Below are 17,763 nucleotides of genomic sequence, written 5' to 3'. Positions count from 1 at the left end.
AAGGTCTCGCTATGTCTGTTCTCAAGCTTGCAACTCCGTAAGGCTCTCAGGCTTGCTGAGGGAATAGACCTGTTCTTGACTGCTTGAACCTTATTTAGAGTTCCGTTCCCCTGCCTACTGAGGACTCATTCTCCTTAAGTATCACCATCCCCAGTTTCTCTCCCAGTGCCAGACCCATATTTCCAGTCACTTACTTCTCCATGAGAAAGTTCTCACAGGCATCTAAACAGAAATTTTTACCTTGCCCCCTAAAACTGTTGATCCTGAAGTCTTGTTTGGACCAACTGGTTGATAGTACCACAGTCTATATCCTATATAAGCATGACTTGGGAGTCATGTTGAATGCTTCTCTCCCTATCTTCTCCCTGGTACTGGACACTTCACTTGGCTTCCTCTTAAAATCTACTCCACTTCTTCATGATTTATAACAGTCTGCATAAGCTAGTTGATTTTTTTTTTTGTACTGGGGATTGAACTCGGGCACTTGACCACTGAGCCACATCTCTAGCTCTGTTTTGTATTTTATTTAGAGTGAGGATATCACTGAGTTGCTTATTAGCACCTTGCCTTTGCTTGGGCTGGCTTTGAACTTGTGATCCTCCTGCCTCAGCATCCCAAACCTCTGGGATTATAGGCGTGCACCACTGCCCCCGGCAAGCTAGTTGATTTTTAATCTTGGCCTGTCTGCCACAGTGACCGATTCATGAATAGGCAAGCGTTTAAACCCAACCAAAGCCAATGTTTACCTTGACCTAGGATGATAAAATCAAATTAGAGCTCTAGAATCTGTGAGCCAGTGTTTCCAATACACATCTCTGACTTTCCGAGCTGGGTGAAACAGACCCTGTGCTATGAGAGCATCCTGTGAACCAGTGTTTCCAATACGCATCTCTGACTTTCCGGAGCTCTAGAATCTGGTTGAATGGCTGTGGGGGGAGAGAGTTCTCCCCCATCAGCTTGAGGAAAAGGGGACAGGGAGAACAGCATAGCCCAGATGGTATGGTGCTGGCTCATACCTCCATGGGAGCTGTTAGATGACACCAGCACCTGGAAGGCAGAGTGGTGTGACAGAGACCATTGTAAGCCTGTGAGTCGTGTAATCTATTACTTGTTCACTCTTGACCTGAGACCTTCCCACCAACTGAATCTCACAGTTCAACCATCTGTCTTCCTCTATCTTGGTTTGGATGGATGCTTTTCAAAGAGGGGCTCACTAATCCTATTTAAAATAATGCACAAGTCCTGTCACCATTCCTCATGCTCATACCCGTAGAAAGCTTTCTGTGGTTGTTGATCATCCTCCTCCTCCTGTGGAACCCAGGGGTTCTCACACATGCCAGGCAAGTCCTGTAGCACTGAGCTACATCTGGCCCTCTGTTCTTTAGAGCACGTACTGCTGCCTGAAATTTATGATCAGTATCAACTTAGGAAAAGTCTTTAGGGGAACAAGTAGGGCACACCCTTCACCTGGTCTTGGTAAACCTTTAATCACGTTCCTTAATAATAGATTATATATATATATATATCTTTAAAACCTCCCACAGTCCTGATACACCCAGATAACAAACTTTCTGATATATTTTCTAGTCTCTCTTCTATGCGTACATGGTTTTGGGGCAAGAGGGGATAATAGTTGTAATCACATTGTATACTAATTCCTGTTGTTTTCATTTCCATTATCAGTAACTTGGATGAAGCTACCGATGATACACTGGTAAAGCATGCAGGAAACACAAAGCTCAGATGGATAAGTACATAAGACAGAAAAATAAATATTTAAAATATCAGTGGGCTAGAAGGTTGGGCTAAGCCTACAAATATGAAATGAGGCAGCAATTAGCCCTAGACTTCACTTACCAATTCAGAAGTACAAATTAAGGAAGACACAATTATATTATATGCATATAAAGACCTAAGAACTTTGTCAAGAAACAAAGTTCACAGGTCAAATAGCAAAAATACCTAATGGAAATTTTGACTGCATTAACACAGGTATGGTCTGGCTATGGTTAGTATTGGTTAGTTTTTACCTAGGGGTCAGTACAGTGGTCAGTGGATAAAATAAATAAGGAGACACTAAAGGAGCAAGACCATAATAGGTGGCAAAAGTGGTTTCTTACAGTTAGAATTATTATCTCAGAGGTTTATTGTTTTTGTTTTTTTGTGGAACTGGCATTTGAACCCAAGCGTACTCTGCCAGTGAGCTGCATCTCTTACTGCTCTGTTTTTGGTACTGAAGACTGAACCCAGGGGCACTTTACAACTGAACTACCTCTAGAATGTTTAATAAAGTTGTTATAAAATTATAGTGTTTTTATAAGTTGTTAATTGGTATCCTCTTGTGCTGTGGGACATTAGAATTTTTTTTTTTTTTTTTTGAAAATGTAAAACAATTTTTTTCCAATAGCAAATGAAGCATATTCAAATGAAAAAAGCTTTAATATAGATTCACAGACAAATGATAAGAATTATGAAATATTCTTTTCTTGATACATCCAGCATTTTTTTATTCTACTTTACCTTGCCACCTTTCCCCTGTGCTTTTCCATTACTTTTCCCATCTGTCACATGGACAGATTCTTTCCTCCCGCTCAGTAATACACAAACTTCACCCCTACACAAGGTAGGAAAACTACCACTGAATTTTTAAAATATATCCTTTAATCTTCCTAACATTTGGGTAATAGCATTCCCTTCCCCTCATCCCCATATAAGCAGTTAGCTACCCACCCTTCTGGATGGAGATGCGACATTGTATTTGTTTATTTTCTAGATATATATGGATGTGAGGAAAGTGTGGCTTGCAGTCACTTATATCATTAAAGTATGTTTTCTAGTAATTCTTTCAAAGAGGGTACACAAGAAATAAACTTTCTGAATTCTTCAATATCGAAAAATATCTTTGTTTTGCCCTGAAAATCAAATGCCAATTTGGCTGGATACAGGATTCGAGGTTGAAAGCCTTCCTCCTGAAGAACTTTTATGATATTGCTCCATTGACTTCTAGCATCTAGGGTGCCCAGTGACAAGTCTGCTGTCAATCTGATTCTTATTCCTCTGTAGGTTATTTCTTTTCTCTCTCTAGAAGCCTTTATGATTTTCTCCTTATCACTGGAATTTAAAAACTTCTCCAAGATGTGTCTAGGGGTAAGTCTGTTTTCATCAATCATGCTGGGTATTCGGTGAGCACTGACTATCCCAAGACTAGAATCTTGTAGCTCTGGAAAGTTTTCTTCAATTATTTCCTTAATTATGTCCTCTGCTCCATTCTCTTTACTATCTTTTTCTGGAATTCCTATCAAGCGTATGTTGGCACTTCTGAATCTATCCTCTCTATCTCTTAGCCTTTCTTTAGTAATTATCTGCTTGGCCATCTGTATTGTATCCTTAGAGAATTCTTCCATTTGATCATCTAGATTGTTCATTCTTTCTTCCAGTATGTCCATTCTGCTACTCAGATCATCTATTGAATTGTTCGTTTCCAAGGTATCTGGAAGGCATTTTTTTATATTTCTAATATCTTCTTGCATCTCTCTGAAGGTACTGATCACAGTTCTTCTAAAGTTTTCTTCTGTTTCCTTGATGAGGTCTGCTTCTTTGGATGTTAACGCTTGTATCTGAAGAGTCTTACATGAAGCTTTCTCTGTTTAGAATTTAATCTTCCTGTTTTGGTACCCACTGCTGAGGCTGGCCTGAAACTTGGGATTCTCTTGCCTTAGCCTCCCAAGTTGCTAGGATTACAGGCATGTGTCACCAGGCCTGTCATATATATATATATATTTTTTTTTTTTTTTTCTTTTAAAATTTTTTTTTTCTTAGCTGTAGATGGACACAATACCTTTATTTTATTTATTTATTTATTTTTATGTGGTGCTGAGGATTGACCCCAGTGCCTCACATGTGCTAGGTAAGTATTCTACCACTAAGCCACAACTCCAGCCCATAGGTTCTTATCATTCCCCCCCCCCCCCCCCCCCCCCCCGTGCTGGGGATTGAACCCAGGGCCTTGTGCATGCAGGGCCTTATGCATGCAAGGCAAGCACTCTACCAACTGAACTATATCCCCAGACCAGGTTCTTGATTTAATGTATGAGACTGGCAATTATGTTGAGATTGGGACCCAACACATTAATATTTGAATTAGAAATTCCTGCATTCCTGAAAACTGCATTTCAAATAGGCTTCCTCTTTTTTTTAATTGACACAGAATTGTATGAATTTGTAGAGTACAGTGTGATAATTTGATATATGCTTATAATATGTAATCATCAAATTAAGGTAATTAGCATTTCCATCTCTTCAAATATTTATCATTTCATTGGTTTGGTAACTTCCTTTGTTTTTTGTTTTGTTTTTGCGGTGCTGGGGATAGAATATCCCAGAGCCCCAGGCATGCGAGGCAAGCACTACCACTGAGCCACATCCCAAGCCCAGGGTTGAGAACTTTCAAACTTCTCTCTTCTAGTTCTTTATAAAAATATAGAGATAGAGGCAGGAGAATCCCAAGTTCAAAGCCACCCTCAGTAACTTGGTGAGACTGTTTCAAAATACATAATAAAAAGCATCCCTGGGTTCAATTGTGGCACATCCCCCCCCTCCCAAATCATAAATTGTTGTGAATCTAGGCACCCTTCTGTGCTGTGGAACATTAGAATTTATTCTTGCTATCTAACTCTGTTTTGGTACCCATTGCCCAAATATCCTCCTTTCCTTCCAGCTCCCAACCCTAACCCTAACTCTAGTGATCATTATTCTACTCTCTCCTTTATGAAATAAGCTTTTTTGGGGGATGGGGGTGGTACCAGGGATTGAACTGAGGGGCACTCGACCACTGAGCCACATCCCCAGGCCTATTTCATATTTTATTTAGAGACAGGGTCTCACTGAGTTACTTGGTGCCTTGCTTTTGCTGAGGCTGGCTTTGGACTCAACTCATGATCCTCCTGCCTCAGTCTCCCAATTCGCTGGGAATACAGGAATGTGCCACTGGCCCTGACTGAAATGAGCTTTTTTAGTTTCCATATAAGTGAGAGCATGTACTTTCTTTCTAGTCTGACTTTTTTCATAAAACATAATGGCCTTTTGTTCTATCCATGTTGTTGTAAATAACAGGATTTCATTTTTTATTCTGAATAATTTTCCTTTGGTCTGTATGCCACATTTTCAATATCCATTTACCTATTGAGGGACAATTTAGTTTCATATCCTTTTTTTATAAACTAGATTATTTAATTGGACATATTACCACTGAGCCATAGCTGTAGCTATTTTAAAAAACATTTTTAGTTGGACACAGTATCTTTATTTTGTTTATTTTTATATGGTGCTGAGTGTCAAACCCAGTGCCTCACAGGTGCTAGACAAGTGCTCTACCACTGAGCAATAACCCCAACCCACCGCAGCCAATTTTAAAATTTTATTTTTGAGACAGGGTCTTACCAAGTTGCTGAAGCTGTCCTCCAATTTTTGATCCTCCTGCTTCAGCCTCCCAATTTGCTGGGATTACAGGTGTGCACTACTGTGCCCAGCAATTTTGTTGTGAGTTACTTTGTTGTGAGTAGTGTTGTTTCCATTGTAAATAGTGCTGTAGTAAACATGGAAATGTAGGTATTACCCACAGTTTTTGACTCTAAACTGGGTCCTTTGTCTCTTGAAATTGTGGAACCATTACCAAAACTAAGCACTGATTGAGCAGTGAATGTTTATTCTTGGCCAAGAATAGGAGAAGTGGGAGCAAACTTGCAAATTGACTTTTTCAACCCTTAGGTGTCAGGAGGTTATAGATATGGAGCAAAAGAAAAAAAAAAAAAAAAAAGGAGGGAATAAGCTAATACAGAACAGGAATATTTATGTCTTCTGGAACTGGGTAGAGATTTTGGGGGAATTTTGTGGACCTACAAATCCTGCACTTAAATTCCCTTCTTTTTCTTCTTTTATGATTCTTTCTGGTTGTCATTTTCATGGCATTTCTCAACTGTCCTGGCCCTAGGAGGATGTCCATTAGCATGTAGATGAGATGATAACGAAGTTAGAAGTTGTCTGGAGGGCTCTCTGGCAGCCATCTTTAGTAGAGCTAGTTGATGCTAGCCCTCCTGGAGGGGAGCTTCTGGTCTGCAGGTAGAAATGCAGCAAGGTTACATAAGCTGTACATTCCATTTCTTTTGGATGAGTATCCAGAAGTGGGATAGCTGGATCATATGGTAGTTCTACCCCTCTTTTTTGAACTCTTTTGTGGACCTACAAATCCTGCACTTAAATTTCCCTCTCTCATGTAGGGTACATTTGGCCATAACATCTAATAAAGAAGGGGAGATGAGGGCTGGGGATATAGCTCAGTTGGTAGAGTGCTTGCCTTGCAAGCACAAGGTCCTGAGTTTAATCCCCAGCACTGCAAAAAAAAAAAAAAAAAAAAAAAAAAAGGGGGGGGGGGGAGATGAATAGTGGGAATACCAGTCACAGTCCTGTATTGCTTCATGTAGTGCTTTTAAGAATGCAGAAATTGTTGGATTTGCTGACCTAAGCTATATGTAGCCCAGCTATAAATGCCATTTAAGAAAACCCTGGAATTCTCTGAATATTTGGCTATGTTTACTTGTGCAAATGTAGGTACCTGTTTAGTGGCTTTGTTCCAGGTGCCATGCCAGGTGCTGGGGGTGCAGCAGTGAGGAAGTTAACATGGCTCCCAACTCAGAGATGTTGGTCTAGAGGAGGAGGCTGCACAGGGAGGAGTGCACTTGAAGGGAGGGTTGGGATGCACAGGCATTAGGGAAGGTTTGGTGAAAGTGTAATGTATAAAGCTGCTCCCCTGCCCATCAGGTGCAGTAGTTTTCCCTGCCTCCCAACCACTTGTCAATCTGTGAACATCCTGGCTAGCTATTGGTTCATCAGTCAGCTTGCAAGTATCCTCCGATATTGGTCCCCTGTTAGCCCGGTGGAATTCAACTGTTTTGCTGTAGCTTCCCCGCCATCTTTTCCCATTCTTCTGTCTGTCCTACACATTTTTCTCTATCCTCCTGGGTTTCCACTCTCTCTAGTGCGCGCCCTTTCTTTTCCTTTCTCTTTTCCTCTCATTTTCTCTCTTACCCTGCAGGGAGACACTCTTTGCTTAATAAATTCCCTCATGTGGTTTCCTGTGTCCGGCATGGTTTCATGGAAATTCCCTTACAGAAAGGGTTTCTTAAAGGATGGGTCAGAATTAGCCAGAAGAGATGGGTTTCAGAAGAATGTGGTTTGCAGATTGTTCTAGGTAGGAACCCATGAGCAAAAAGGCCTAAAGGTAAGAAAGTACAACCTGCTCTAGGTACCAACTCTCAGAATGGCTGTGGGAGACAAGTCTGGAAGGGGACACAAGATTCTGATTCCAAAGGGGCTTGTAGGCCATTTGAAAGAGTGTAGATGTATTCTGTGGGCATAGGGTACCTCTGGTAGAGGTGTAGGACAAGGAATTAGATAATCAGATTATTTTATGGGAAGGTGGTCTTGCTGCTGTGTCAAAATTATGTGGGAGTGGATTCAAGATGATAATTTTGGTTTTGAACATGTGGAGAGTTTTAGGTATCTATGGCAACATCTGGTAAGCATTTGAATATATGGGTCTGCAGCTCAAGAAGATGGTTGAGGAGGGAATGTAGTTCAGGGTAGAGTGCTTGCCTAGGATGTGTGAGGCCCTGTTGTAAGCTGGGATAGGCTCTGCGGGCTCAACGGGAGGGACCGAATGTAAGCCCGGTGGGTCTCGGTGGGCACAGTTAGCGGCCAAATAAAACGGGACAGAAAAGTGGCCAAAGCAAGCTTTATTGGAATTTGGCTCTGGGGCAAAATTCCTAGACCCCCGGGGGTATAGGGACCCAGAGAAAATCGCATGTGGCCCTGGCTGCCCAGGGTTTTTATAGACTAGGTTGGGAGGGGGTCCTGTTGAGTGACAGGTGGGTGTGAAGGGTCAGTGGAACTTTCCATCCATCTTGCTGCGAACTTTCTGGTCACCTTTGGCGGGCTGGTCTTTGTTCTGGCTGCTCAGCTTTGCCCCCTACAGTCGCCTAATTTCCAACCTAACAATCACTGCAAAATAAACCAAACATTTGAGGCCTGAGAGTGGGTAGAAGAAGAAAGTTTGGGACCATCCTCTGAGGAATGGTAGCATTCAGGGACAGGCTGAGGAAGAGAGTGCTATTTAGAAGCCAAAGGAAGAATGTTCTTTGATAGTAGCATCAAAAGCTGCTGAGAGATTGAGCCAGAAGAAAACAAGAGTTCCCGGAGGGTTTAGTGATGAGGTCATTGTTGACCTGGGAGAGTCACTTCAGTGGAATGGATGATGTTGTGTTGCTGTGGTTTGAGGAATGGTGCATTCAGGGAGGGTATGTGATGTGTTAGCTCTTCCCAAAGGTTTCTCTCTCTCTCATTTTTTAAATTATTTTTTGTGGGATTGGGTATTGAACCCAGGGCCTCATCCATGCTAGGCAAGCAGTGAGCTGTACCCCCATCCTTTCAAAGGCTTTTCTCTGAAGTGGGGAAGAAGGTGCATTATCAGATGGATGTGCTGTCAGAAGCTGTTTATTGTTGAACCTCCATAGGTGGTGTAAGTAAGGGCCTGTGGAGAGGGAGCAGGAAAGTAAAGAGTGGAATGAGTCCTGAGAGGTGGGAGTGTGGGCATGGCGAGTGAACTTATGGCCATCTCCTATGTGGCTTTCCAGGGAATAAGTATCCTTCTGTGGACGCCTTTCTGGGTCCATGGCAGTCAGTGCTGTATTCTCTGCAAAGGCCCATATAGCCCTTTGTAAATGGTATTGTCTGAGACAAAATAGTTCATGGCCAGTTAGATTTTATTTTTAAAATTTTTTATTTGTTCTTTTTAGTTGTATGTGACAGTAGAATGTCTTTTGGCATATCATACATGGAGTATAACTTTCCATTTTTGTGGGTGTACATGATGTGGAGTTACACTGGTTGTGTATTCATATATAAACATAGGAAAATTATATCTGATTCATTCTGTCTTTCCCATTCCCATCCCTTTCCAGTCTCTTGGCAGCCCAGATGGGGTGGCTCATTGAGGCACTGACTTTCGTTAGTTTCCCTTAATGCTTTTCTTTCTATCTTGACTGTGACTTTATTCTTTGTAAGATCTGGTACTTCTAATTTCTCCCTCTGCTTCTTTTACTTTCAAAGACCAAAGAGCATAACCTTGATTCACCTTTTTGCCATGGTCCCCATGGGTGTCTGGGGAAACTGGGTGCTGAATGCTTCTTTCCCTATCTTCCCGTAGGGAATTTAAGTACCCCAAGACCTACTTTTTGGTTTTCTTTCTTTTCACAAAACCACAAGAAAACCTTTGAAGTATGTAAATTTCAAGATCATGAGTAATTCAGTGTCTATCCCTAAGAACTTGCCACTCAGGTGTATAATAGTCGGAATTATTTTAAAGTGGAGAACTTAAAAAGAAATTGATATCCCCCCGTAACATGTCTTGTTCTCAATATAAATTAGACGATAGAGACTTGTTCTGTAGATAGGAAAGAATATGAGCAGAGATGTGACTGTGTCGCCTCCCCACCCCCCAACCTGCTGTCTTTAAAAACAAAAACCTTGGTAATTCGAGAGTTGTTTTCTTAAGCAATTATTCAAGGCTAACTTTCAGAATCATTTGGTACTAAAGGAAAGAGAAGAAATCTTTCCCTTTAGAGGCTCCTAAAGAATGGGATAAACGCTGGTGATGATTGACATGGATCTACCTCATAGATGGACAAATGACCACCAGAACTATTCATTCACTGTCTGCCATGATTGGTAGACCCTTCCCTGTTCATCAGCAACTGTATGGGCCTCCCCTGTGTCCTCTATTTTAAAATCTGCTGTTCTTTGTGTCACATGATAGAGATTCATGAAAGATCTGTTTTGTTTTCTGAAATTCCAAATCTGGAGTGTACTCTGTTCATTGAGTCCAAATCTGGAGTGTACTCTGTTCATTGAGTAGCAGTGTTAGCTTCCTTGTCCTCTTTCTCTGGGTACCCAATAACTGGCAAACTGTGAAAAAGAGACTGTCTTTATCTCCTTTCCTTTGCCTGTCTCAAAACATTTCCTTTTCTGCTACTTGGTTAAAGGGAATATCTGACTCATTGGTGAGTCTGTGGAAAGAAAACCCTGTAAACTCTAGCATTGACTTTTAGTTCAGCCAGCATACAAGCTTCTAACAAAGAGTTCTAAAAATCACAACAGGCTAAAATTTTATTAACATTAAGTTTTGAAAATCTCAAATGAGACTTTTCAGGTTGGGTGAGTATCATCATTGAAGGGCTACATCTGATTAAAAAATAAATTAGGTTGCAAGGACTTATCAACTAGATCAAAATATGTTTTTCCTAACCCTTTACAAAAGAAACTTTCATTTGTAAGGGTCTCTCCCCCTGTTGGTTTGCTTCTTTTCATGTGCTGAGGAGCATACTCAGTGCCTCATGTGTGCTAGGCAAGTACTCTACCGTTGAGCTACAACCCCAGCCCCTTGATATAGCTCTTAAAATAGGAAAAGATGTTAACTTAAGTATGTATAACAAGACTCACCTTTAAACCTTTTGTTTTTAGCTGGGTGAAGTGGTGCAAGTCTGTCATCTCAGTGACTCAGGAGGCTGAGACAGTTTCATGAACTTGAGAAAGTTCAAAACCAGCCTCAGCAATTTAGCAAGGCCCTCAGTAACTTAGTGAGCTCCCCTCCCCACCAAAAAAACAAAACATAATAAAAGGACTGGGGATGTATCTCACGCTTTCACTGGGCCTTTGCCTATACCCTTCTCAGGGACATTTAGACTAAGTCTGTGTCTTTGACAGGTGAATTTCTAACTGTTTCATCTAAGTCATACCTCTGGAAGTGTAGATTTAAGATTAAAGATTGCTTAGGACTGTGGTAATCATATCAACAGATTAGTTTTTAAAAACTGGCAAATGGTAAACCTTGGTGAAAGATATAAAATCTTTGTTTTTCTGTGTATATTTTTATGTATGTGTGCATCTGTGTATTGTATGTTGTGTCTGCATGTTATTAAACTACTGACATACATAAACAAGTGCTCATAAAATTAAAAAAAGAATCCAAATACCTTTTAGTTCACATGACTTAAATAACTTTTTGACTTTTTATAAAGAATTGCCTTAAAAAACAAAGATTTTGTGTTTTATCAAGATAATTCCTTGTGTCTATTAGGTTTTCATTATGTAAAAGCAAGAATTAGCATTTAAGGCCTATTTTAAAGTCTTAAATAATACCTGTATAACTCTAGTTAAATAAACATTAAGTTATTTGATATATTTGACACATCTGAGTGGAGATGTGTTTACTTTTGGGGGCTAAATATGTGGTGTATCTGAGCTTTGTCTAATATTACAGAAAGTATAATGTTAAAGGTATGTAGGTATCTGAGTCGCGCTCTCCTTTATATAATATGAAGTGCTTTGTTATTATATATATGAGATCTTCTTGTACATCAGGTAAGGTAATAAGTCTGTGTCCTTAGACCTGTTTCCTGAACTTATAAGAGATCTACAGCTATTGTTGATCTTCGTTAGTGCTATTAACCTATACAAACTTGTTAGACTCACATAATTATAGCTGTCCTATGGAGACATGGATTCCGAATTTTATTTCAAAAGTTAAAAACTAAGTTCATATATATACATATTGGGCTTCTGTGTAGCTGTCATGCCAATTATTACTGGCTTCTTTGTATGTAAGTGTATTTGTTTCCCAGGTTTATAGTTCGCCTTCTAGATGGGAAACAGGAAAACATTTTACCAAACTGGTGTCCTTCAAACTAAAATTGTTTGTAGGGACAACCTTTGTTAGGTTTTGTTTGTGTGCTACTAATTGTATTATGACTAACATCTTTGCGCAAATATAAATTGGATTGCCCAAACACTTGGAATTCTAAATTGTTCCACTCTAATAAGTAAGAAGATTGGACATTGGTCATCTCGGCAGTGTATCTGTAAACAAGTATGTTCTACTTTATTTTAAAAACATGTTTATTAAAAGTCAAAAATTGGGATTTATTTTTGTCATTTAATGTTTTGTAATTAGATCAAAGTAACCTGTTGTCAGTAAGTTATACGGAGAAGTATGCTATCCTTTACACTGGACTGGAAACTTACATGTATTTTTGAAAAGATAATAGCCTGCTTGACTTAAAGCTTAGTAATAGAAAAGAAAAACATTTTGTTGCTTTTTCCATAAAGAAAGGTCCTTTCTCTAGAAATTCCTTGAACCTCTAATGATAGCATTCTGGCATGCTGAGTATTCTGAACTCAAGAAGCAGGATCAGAACTGTGACATCTGTGACCCTCTCCCACCCTCCTGAAGAGCAGGGAGGAGCTTTCTGTGAAGTTCCCCTAACTACCTAAAGGCTCCTCCAGAAGATACTCGGTTGTTTTCAATCACTTTCCCAGACATCAACCAGGAGAGATTGATTCATATCACAGATGGGAAAATTGGAGTTGACACCACGTCCAGAGCCTGGATGGATTTTGTTCTCTGAGCTCATTCATCTCCTGTAGAAATAATGTCCTCTCTCTAAATTGCCTTCATCTTTCCACATTTCCTTATCTCCTGTGAAGAGAATAAATCTTTGGAGTTAATGGGTACTCATTCTTGTAACTGCCCACTTTCCCCTGTAGGTAATAAATGCGTAAGCCTTTTCTCTTGATCTATCTTTTGTCAGTTTTTTTTTTTTTTTTTCTTTTCAGTAGGTTCAATCATGAACCTTCCTAGGGTAGAGAGGAATCTGCCTTTGCCCCTTCATTTCTAAACTCAGAGTAGGGTACTTTCTCTTTGATCCTTTTTTCAGATAGTTGAATTTATCAAATGGGGTTAGCATTAGAAAGGCTAAAAATACTTTTTTATTATTACTCCTAGCACATATGTGTGTGTGTGTGTGTATGTGTGTATATATATATATATATATTTTTTTTTTTTTTATTTTTTCCCTCCCCTGTAAGAAATCAGAGGAAAACCTGCTTGGCTTTCTCATTGAGAGGAACACAGGAGTCTCTGGCACTTCTTAAGGATCCTGATTTTAGCAGTTTCTTATGCCCTGTCTGTGTAAGTGGGGAAGTTGTCCTAGCAGCTGGCCACAGGCTTGTTTAAGATGGCAAAATTGGTATTTAGCTGAAAGGTTAGGCTCAGACTGATGACTTGGTTCCAGGAGAAGGCTTGTAATTTGCATATAAAGCAATGTAAAAAATAGTTTTAGGTTGTGGAGTCACTCAGTAAGTGAAACTTATGAATTTGAATGTAGTGCCAATGGTAAGGATAGAGCTTCTGGAAGCATAACCACCCAGTGCATTAATCCCAACTAAAAATGAAATTTCCTTGAACATGAATGAAAAAGGAAATAAAGGCCTAATTGATATCACTTGTTTTCTTTACCCAGTTTTTAGCTTCTTTTCAGCAGACATAAATACAATATTAATATTTTTTTAAAGAGATACAAAATAGAGTATGTATCTTGTAAAAAAAAAAAATGGGTTGTGGGCAAGGCATGTTTGGCTTGCTTGAAGCTTGAATGGCACAATGCCGAGAGTGTGTCTAGCTTGGCCACACTTTTTTTTTTTTTTTTTTTTGGTGGTATTAGGGCTCAGACCCAGGGCCTTGAGCATGTTTGGAGAGTGCTCTACCACTGACTGCATCCCAGCCACACTTCTTCAGGCAGGCTCTGGTCGTTGCCGTCTGTGGCATCTCTGCGGAGTCTGGATAAATATTGAGGCAGGAGGGTGGGCCCCTGACACTGACCAATGACCAAAGGGGAGCTTCAAAAGACTACTTGCCCAGAAAGCTTTTGTGAATCCTTCAGGAAATCCTGAGAATTAAGAGGGAGTGAGAAGATGGGGTGTGAGCCAAAGGGGGTTTCCACCTAAAGAGTATTAGTGAAAATAAGTTCTACATACTTGTTGTGGACTGAGCTAGGTCCCTTCCCAGGAGGAGCCAGACTTTGACACAGGAACTTCTCCCTCCTGCTGCTCCTCTGAGTGCAGTGCCCTCCACGCTCCCTCCCAGCCTTCTGCTGAAAGCAGGCTTCTGTACACTTCCAAACCCTATGGTGCTGAGTTGGGGGGAGGCATGAGGGCCCTGGAACATGAAGCTTTTTAAGTATGAATTTCTCCCCAAATGCTGATGACTCTTTCTGGGCCCTTGTTACCCAGGACTCTCGATGTGTCATCACCCTAAGTGCTCCCTCCTTTCCTTAGAGGGTTTATGTGAACCAAAAGGAAGGGGGCCTCAGTTTCCCCCACCCACTTCCTTTTAGAGCAGCACTCTTGTTTCCTGTTTATAACAGCAATGCTGCCCTCTTGGGAAATGGCTCAGGAACTGTGGGAGGATGGGCGGTGGTTGAAGTGGAGTCTGAGAGGGTCTGCCCTGCTCAGCCTCTGCTCTGGGCCCTTGAGATTGAAAAGGAAGGAAGTAGGAAGCAGTTCCCAGGGAGCTGGGCTGAAGTGGCAAGGCAGCCTGTCCCTGCTGCACTGTGCTGATTCTAGAGCTCTATCAGGGAGGGAGGCAGGAGTGAGCACCAGTCTGGTCCTGTTTCAGGGGCCTCTGTACAGCAGGGGAGGCAGGGCATGTATTGGACACGTGAGCTGGAAGTTGCAGTGAGTGCTATCATTTCTCAGTACAGTCTGGACACTTGGGTTCATGGTAGTTCAAATAGAATTAATTAGCTCATTTAGTGTAACAAATCTTTGGGCACTTGGTATGTTCTGGGCACTGCTTAGTATGATAATGGTAGACAAGTGACCCTTGGCCCCAGACAGATCATTGCACCTAACATACACATGTTGTTTTTAACATTTGTCCTAGTTGGCATTCAGATAAGATGTGTATATGTACTGATTTGTCAATTACAGAGATATAAGGGAAAGAAAATGAGGATGAGATAAGTGGAAACTAAGTCTGATATTTCCTTTAACCCCTCAGCACTGGGTGAGTAAATCCCACTTGAGAATGCTAGCATGTACTGTTGCTTTAACAAGTAGCTTGCATGGTTCAGACACTACTTCATGTGTTAGCTCTGGGGAGGGATCATTTTTTTTAAAAAACATTTTATTTTAGCTGTAGGTGGATATAATACCTTTATTTTATTTATCCATTTTTATGTGGTGCTGAGGATCGAACCCAGTGCCTCACATGTACTAGGCAAGTGCTCTACCACTGAGCCACAACCCCAACCCAGGGATCATTTTTGAGTTGGGACTGTGTGTGTGAATAGAGGAAGCCAGGCAGGTAAAAGCTGTGCTTGAATGGTTGTACATGAGCCTTAGAAAGGTCCAGACCAGAGTTCTTTGCCTTACCTGCCCTCTTTGTAAAAGCTACCCAAGTTGCCTGGGTTGGGTGTTTAAGGTTCTTTATGTTCCTATGCTGAGGGCAGGTTAATGAGAAGTGGAGGTGTGAGAGACCTGTGCATCAGGCACTTGCTGTTATTTAGGCCCTTTGTGGCTTTCATAGACTTCTATCCATGTTGCATTTGATCCTCTCAACAGCATCTGAGACAGAAAGTCCTTTCCCTACCAGGAAGACCATAGATGGAGGTCTGTGTTGAGTGATGAGTGTCAGAGCTGGCCCTGGGGCTTGCTTCCCAGAATGACTGCTGCTGCCAACCATAAAAAGTTTGCCTGGACTGGGCTGGGATGTAGTTCAGTGGCAAAGCACTTGTCTCACATGTGCAAAGTTCTGGGTTTGATCCTTAGTTCCAATAAAGAATTAAAAAAAAAAAAAAAAAGACCCCATTGGAAAGTTTTCCCGGACAGCTGTCTGTCTTACCATCCCCTGGAGCAGCAAACTGAGGCCTGACAGTTAAAACCTGAAGAGCAGGCTGACTTGCCCCTCTCTCTGGCTTTGCCCTTTTCCCCTCACAGGCATTTACCCTTTGCATTTGTTTGGTCCTGCCTCAGCTTGTGGGAGAGTGGTGGTCTGTGTAGGTGCTCATCTCTTGCTCATAGATTGCCTCCAGGAACGGGTTCTGAGGTCTTACTCAGTAGGCTTGGGGTGAGGCCTGGAAACCTGAAGTTACTTGATTAGAGGCAGGTAAAACCTAGAAAGTAAATCTTTCAAGCTCATTCCTTCAGAGTTTTAATTTCATTTCTTCAGGGTGACTGGGATGAACACTTCAGTCTTGATAATAACAACTGTCATTGTTCTTGTGTAAATTCTCTATCTCCTTTTACTACTTTGTGACTTATTTATCCTTCCTATAAGGAGAGTCAGGTTTGACAGGATGTGGTGCTGGGCTCATGGTTCATAAAAGGGACCTGGATGTTTTAGAGAGACTCTTAGCTTGGAGTTGGAACTGTCCTTCCCTGCCTGGGGACCCAGCAGCTTTTGTAAGTTTTCTTGACAACAGGAGAGATAAGTTAAAAATAACCTTATGTAGGACCTTCAGTGTATGTGAGAGAGTGCCCCCTTGCCTTTTGTGGCTTCTGGATGCTCCTGGAGCACATCTGTGGCAACTTTGTGGGCGGCCCAGGTCCTTGTATTTTGGAGCCCTGAAGTTTAAGAGTCAGAGCTAGATGATCATGCAGCATCTAACCTTGGAGTGTAGATGGGGTGTGAGTATAAATTTTAAAGACTGGAAGCTGGGGGTTGGGGATGTAGCTTGGTAGTAGAGGGCTTGCCTAGCATGTGCGAGGCCCTGGATTTGATCCCCACACTGAAAAGTGGGGAAAAAAAAAGAGTTGCAGGACCAGGAAGCCATTCTCAGTGTCTGGTCTCCCTTTTACCTAATTGAAGAGGGACAATCCTGGAGGTGCTGCTGTGTTTCAGAACCTCTAGGGCTGTGGAGTTTGGTTTTCTCTCTCCAAGGAATCCTTCCACGAAAGGAGGGCCCTTACTAGGCTCTGTTCATAAGGCTAAGACCCCAAAGTATGTAGGAACATGGGTCATTCATTCAGAGCCACCTGGTTCTACTTTGGAAGAAGCTGTGACTTCTTCCCTACTGATGAGGAAGTCTCTAAAGGTCCTTTGCCAAAGCCAGGTCTTTGTTTTGTATCAGCATTCTGCTCTAGCCTAGGCCCTGTATGTTGTAAATTTAGAAGTAGCTTTGTTGGGGCAGGGATTGAATCTCTCTTTACCACACCTGGGATTAATTCCTGTCTTCCTCCATCCTTCCATCCATTAGTAAGCTTTGGCTGTGGGCCAGGCTTGGGGAAATAATAACAAAATGTCATGTTCCAGTCTTAAGAGAGCATATGGTCAGTTGGGGGAGATGGTTACAAAGATGTTCTCATTGTGGCCAGCCCTGTGAGGGAAGAGGTCTGAGGGTCAGGAGAACATGAGGCTGGGCTAACATATTGACAGAAAGTACTGAAGTCTGGAATGCATAAACAAATTCTACAGATTATTCTGGGATACATAAATTCGATAAATTAATATAAAAAGAGACAGAAAGCTCAGCAGAAAAAACTGACTAGTAGTTTGATGAACACTTCAAAAAAGCAGATACCCAAAAGACCAATATACATTAAAATAGTGCTCAATATTATGTGTTAGTCATTGGGGAAATTCAAATTTAGCTCAACTTAAACATTTGACTAAGTAGGCCGGGCATGGTGGTATATGCCTATAATCCCAGCAGTTTGGGAGGCTGAGGCAGGAGGATCACAAGTTCAAAGCCAGCCTCAGCAAGTTAGCAAGTCCTTGTCTCAAAACATAAAGAGCTGGGGTGTGGCTTGGTGATTAAGTGCCCTGGGTTCAAACCCTGTTAATAAATAAATAAATAAATAAATAAATAAATACTC

At 41.3% G+C, this 17,763-nt stretch overlaps 1 protein-coding gene and 1 long non-coding RNA gene across 2 annotated transcripts in view; both read left to right on the top strand.

The window, feature by feature from the left end:
* CDS2 (CDP-diacylglycerol synthase 2) overlaps positions 1–17,763 on the top strand; it is a 56,579-nt gene that overhangs the window by 23,942 nt on the left and 14,874 nt on the right. The gene's annotated exons all lie outside the window — the stretch shown is intronic.
* On the top strand, positions 7,693–10,719 carry LOC306655002. The gene is made up of 2 exons (XR_013762157.1): positions 7,693–9,945; positions 9,977–10,719. It is a non-coding gene; the product is annotated as an uncharacterized lncRNA (long non-coding RNA).

The sequence above is a fragment of the Sciurus vulgaris genome, assembly GCF_902686455.1.
Source record: "Sciurus vulgaris genome assembly, chromosome: 2".
NCBI classification, from domain to species: Eukaryota; Metazoa; Chordata; class Mammalia; order Rodentia; family Sciuridae; genus Sciurus; species Sciurus vulgaris.
Note: the sequence above shows the minus strand (reverse complement) of the source record. Positions and strands in the feature narration are given on the sequence as shown.